We start from the raw sequence: 5180 nt of genomic DNA on the forward strand, positions 1-5180 counted from the left end.
GGGATTACAGGTGTGTGCCACCGTGCCCAGCTTGTTCACCTTTGTAACAATGCCTTGCTTATAATGCTTCTTTAAGTCTTTATGGTCCCACTAGTTGGGATTAACTGCTTCACTAGAGAAATGTAAGGAGGGAAAGATCTCAAGTGTACTTAAAAAAGACTATTTTACTTTTCTTGAGAGATTATTCCTTAAAACCACACTGTACTTTCTATTTAAATTTAAAGCATAAAAACCAGTGTGGTAACCTATGGCAAACATCTGTAATACTAGTGACTCAGGAGGCTGAGGTGGGAGGATCACAAGTTTGAAGTCAATCTCCATAATTTAGCAAGACCCTATCTCAAAATATACAAATTAAAAGGGTTGGAGATGTAGTTCAGTGGTACAGCACTCCTGGGTTCTATCCCTAGTACTGAAAAAACTTTAAGCATAAAGTTCTTTAGAGGTGTTTTAACAAATCAAGGAAGGAGAAAAAAATTATGTAAAGCATTCCAGAGGGATCACCAAGTAACTAGACATAATTAAATCCATATATTACCAATTTGGATTAAGCTGTTTAGTACAAGGGACACCTTGATGCCCACATTGATGCCAGAGGAAAATAAAGAAAATTTTATGTTCTGATTAGTGTATTCCGTGGATGCTGTTTTCAAAGTCAACATACTAAATGACCATTGACTGTGACCATTGACTGTGGCTAAGAAGAAATGAACTCTTGTAATTGAAGCCAGATGTTCTAATTGAAGTCAGATGATATTCAAATGTGACAGGCGGAGATGAAACAAGATAATTACTGCAGTTTACTTTCTTAAACTGTAAGTACTAAAATAAAACAATTTCTTACAATTTCTCACATTTCTTTCTTTTTTTGATCCAATTTGGAAAGAATGTAATTAATAAAGTGGGGAGAAATGGTCCAGGTGGGGCTGCAGGGCTGGAGGATTCCTGTCTACGGCTAATGTTCGTCAGCACCCCAGAGGGTCCCAGGCGGGCAGGGCTAGGACCTGTCTCGGCAGGAGCAGCCTTGACAACCAGAACTACTCTGCAGACCTCACATCTTCCTTGCCACGCCCATTGCTATGTACAGACAGTAAACACCAGACAACTGCAGTTTGTTATAAAGTGGCTTCAGTTCTCCTACGCTGGGCTTGACATACCGTGCATACAAAGTAATGAGACTTCGAGGGCTTCACCACACAGTTAATTTTGGCAAAAAAAAGAAAACAAAAAGCTAAAATTCATAAGCAGGATTAAAAGCCATTGAAGTGAAAACAGTGTATCTTCCCAACAGTATGGAGTTGGACTATCACTACAATCCTCCCCCACCTTTTAAAAAAGTCTCTGTCATCCCCCACACCCCGATTCAGGTCAAAGTTCATAGCAACAATGCATGAAGTCCTCTGTAAAGCCTGTGTTCTCTTCTCCCAGGGTCAGAGTTCACAGGTCAAGTTCAGTCAGTCTGAAGAATCATGGTAGGATGCTCACTATCTCTGTCTAGGCACAGGGCACTGGTTTCATCCTTAAGACATGCTCCACCCATGACACCCAGGTCATCTGTGTAGGCTTCTAGGTTTGTGTCCTGCCCCTTACCAAGTCTTGTTGGAGACCAGGGCATGTAGGCACTTTTTGTGGCTGCTGCGCCATACATCTGAGTTATTAAGGGGCAGTCATGACAGGCAGAGTCTATAATTTCACTGATTGTCTCCATGCTGCCATCCAGCCTGTGCTGTTGCATCAGGACACACTCAGAACCTTCCTGGGAGTCCAGGTTATACATATACAAGTAGCAGTCAGATGCTCCCACCAACAGAGAAATCTTCTGAATTGTGGCTAATGAGCAGATGTTCTTATGGCCACTGAATGGCAGGTGGATGATGGCAAAGGCTCTCATTTCTGTCACTTGAAAAAGCAGGTAGCTGGTGGATACCATGAGTACCTTCCCAAAGTAGCCAGTCCAGGTGGTGGGCTCTTCTGGAGGTTTTTCTTTCACAGTCTCAAGTTTGAAGATGTGCACAGTCTCAGTGTTCCTCAGAGAGGAACATGCCACCCATGCTAAAGGTCAAAGAGCAGAAGCTTACACACCTCTTAACACCTCTCGGGAATTCAGAGTTTTTGTCCCTCTGGAATGGGAAACACTCTAATCACTGTCCCCTTCTCAGAAGACGAGGCAAGTTTGTTTCCATTTGCATCAAAAGCCAGTGCTGCTAAAGGGCTATTATGAACTGGGAACATGTCTATAGCTCTCAAATGAATGGTGTGGAAGACCTGCACCTCTTGGATGGTTGCACTCCGATGATATGCCAAGTAGCAATTGTTTTTGTTTAATGACAGTGCACACTGGCTTGCAGAGTTTTTTTGTTTTTTTGTTTTTTTTTGTTTTTTTGTTTTTTTGGGGGGGGGCGCGGGGAAGGGAATCTCCCTGATAGTTTACAGAACCTTCATATCCCCAATGTTGTGTATATAGAGAGACTCTTCCAGGCACATGATGAGCCTCTACCTGTTGAGTTTCACGACCAGAATGATGTTAGAGTACCTGTAGCTTCCTGGGGGCCTTGAGGCTAACGATGGCCACTAAGCTACTTGAGAACAATCTGTCAGCAATGCACACATCTTCAGTTATCAGCAAGCAAAAGAAGGACGCCCTCGACTAGCTGTTCTTGCTGTCTCTTTCACCGCTGGGTTGCCCTGGTTGAAGTTGGCGAAAAGCAGCTGGCCTGCGCCGGCCTCGCAGCAGCTCTGGTTAGATAGGTTCATGGCTGCGTGCGGCGGGGCGGCCCACGGTGGCTCATGGGGGCGCGCACCTGGGCAGGTCTGGCTGCACTCAGGGTCGCTTCAGGGCCCAGCTGGCGGCCCCCGGCGCCTCCACTAGCTGCTGAAGGTTCAACTGCCGCCTCATCCCGGCCCCGCTCTAGTTTCAATTTCTTACATTTTCAAATCAGGGAACAACACATTTTAGCCGGTTAAGCAGACTGCATCTGGAGTAGATATTCTTGTTTTTCATAAAAGTCATAAACGGTATAAAGTTTTAAGAATCATAACCAGCCGGGACGGTGTTGCACGCCTGTAATCCCAGCGATTCAGGAGGTTGAGGCAGGAGTATCAAAGTCAGTCTCAGCAACAGCGAGGTGCTTAGCAATTCAGTGAGATCCTGTCTCTAAATAAAACACAAAATAGGACTGTGGCTCAGTGGTTGAGTGCCTCTGAGTTCAACCCTGGTACTCCCCCACATTCCGCCAAAAAAAAAAAAAGAGAGAATCATAACCATAAAAATATGGAACACTCTGATTGGAAGTGTATCTTTCTCAAATTTGCCCAGGTGTTGGCAAAGGAAGGAAAGTTTTCTTGGAGTATACCCTATTTTTTTTTTTAGTTGTTTGAAGGAATTACAATCCTTAAAAGTTGTCTTTATAGCCAAGTGCAGTGGTACATGCTTGTAATCTCAGCAACTCAGGAGACTGAGGCAGGAGGATGGCAAGTTTGAGACCAGCCTCAGCAAGTTAGAGAGACCCTGTCTCAAAATAAAAAAATAGAAAAGGGCTGGAGTATAACTCAGTGGTAGAGTGCCCCTGGATTCAATCTCTAGTAACGCACACACACACACACACAACCATACACACACACCACAAAAAAAGAGTGCGTCAATATTTGGATCAAGGGGATTACTGGGAACTACTGTATCAATGGAGGCCTACTAGCAAGACTTCACAGTGGTAGCTTCCACCATTATACACTGGAGAAGTGAAATGAGAGTAAATTGTCTGCCAGTTCTCCCTATCTACATTAAGGAGATGATATTGAAATGTCAATAACAACAAGAAGTTGGTGGTCTATTTTCCACCATTTATCCAGTGCAGCTGTCTCCTACAGAGACTTAACTTGTTTTTAATGACTGCTAAAAAGTTCAGCTCTCTGCTACAGAGTCACATCCAAGTAGCATTGTTAACTTTGCCATTTTTGTCTTCTGAAGTCAGATTCTATGTTATGAATCCAGTTTCAGCCTGTTCAACAGCCAGTGTGGTTGGGTGACTGGACTGTTTTATCTCTTGAGATTTGATAGGTAGCTACTTAAAATTTGCCACATATTTAAATGCATGTGTCATATCCACTAAATTTGTCTTGCAATGCTGGAATAGATGCTCCTCATTGTAACATGTTGGCCTTAGGATTTTAATTTAGAAATATGTTATTTATTTAAAGGTAAATAGCAAATATAGTTTAGTGAAAACATAATAATTATTAGTAACCCGAAAAAGAGTAGACATAGTTTTATAAAACCAAGCTGATAATAATATGAGATGTAATTATTCAAATGCCGAAATTCTGACTTAGCAGGATAGTTAAAGTGCTAAGGGATTAATGAAATCTTACTGCATTAGTTTCCTATCATTGCTATAACAAATTATGACAAATGATGCTAACAACACAAATTAATTTTCTTATAGTTTTGGAGGTCAGAAATATGAAATTGTTCTCATGGGACTAAAATTAAAGTGTCAGCAGAGAATCCATTCCTTGCCTGTTCTAGCTTCTAGCCACTTGCCCATCTTCCTTGGTTCATGAGCCCTTCATCTTCAAAGCCAGTCATTACTTCACTCTGATTTCTATTTCCATATCACATCTCCTTCCCTCTCTCCCTCTTTTTTTAAATTTTATTTTTTAATTTGGTACTAAGGATGGAACTCAGGGGCACTCTACCTCTAAGCTACATTCCCAACAGTTTTTATTTTTTGAGATAAGTTCTTGTTAAGTTGCAGGTTGGCCTTGAACTTGCAATCCCTCTGCCTCAGCCTCCCAAGTCACCGGGATTATAGGCGTGCACAATTGTGATAGGCACCCGTCTCCCTCTTTTATTTAGAAGGACCCTTGTGATTACATTGGGTTCAGTATAATCTTCCCATCTCAAAATCCTTAACTTAATCCCTTTTGTCATATAAGGTAACATATTCAAAGGCTTGAATATGATAGGACTTGAACCTTTTGTGTAGAGAGTCAAAGAACTGCCTCCCGTAGTGCCTTAAAGAACAAATCTAATGAAAGAATTTTTTCTTTAAGGAGTTTAAAGTGCTATCAAATTAGCAATGAATATATAAACTAATTTTTAGCATAATTTTATTTTTTAAAAAAATTGGATGATTTAAAATAATTGTATATTTCAGAATAACCTGAATTTTTTTGCGTAA

The 5180-nt window shown here is 41.4% G+C and overlaps 1 pseudogene; it reads right to left on the bottom strand.

Annotated features, from left to right (window-relative positions):
• Positions 1-1450: 1450 nt before the first annotated feature.
• LOC124966608 (WD repeat domain phosphoinositide-interacting protein 2-like) lies at positions 1451-2754 on the bottom strand (annotated as a pseudogene).
• Positions 2755-5180: the final 2426 nt, after the last annotated feature.

This window comes from Sciurus carolinensis, chromosome 1 (genome assembly GCF_902686445.1).
Source record: "Sciurus carolinensis chromosome 1, mSciCar1.2, whole genome shotgun sequence".
NCBI classification, from domain to species: Eukaryota; Metazoa; Chordata; class Mammalia; order Rodentia; family Sciuridae; genus Sciurus; species Sciurus carolinensis.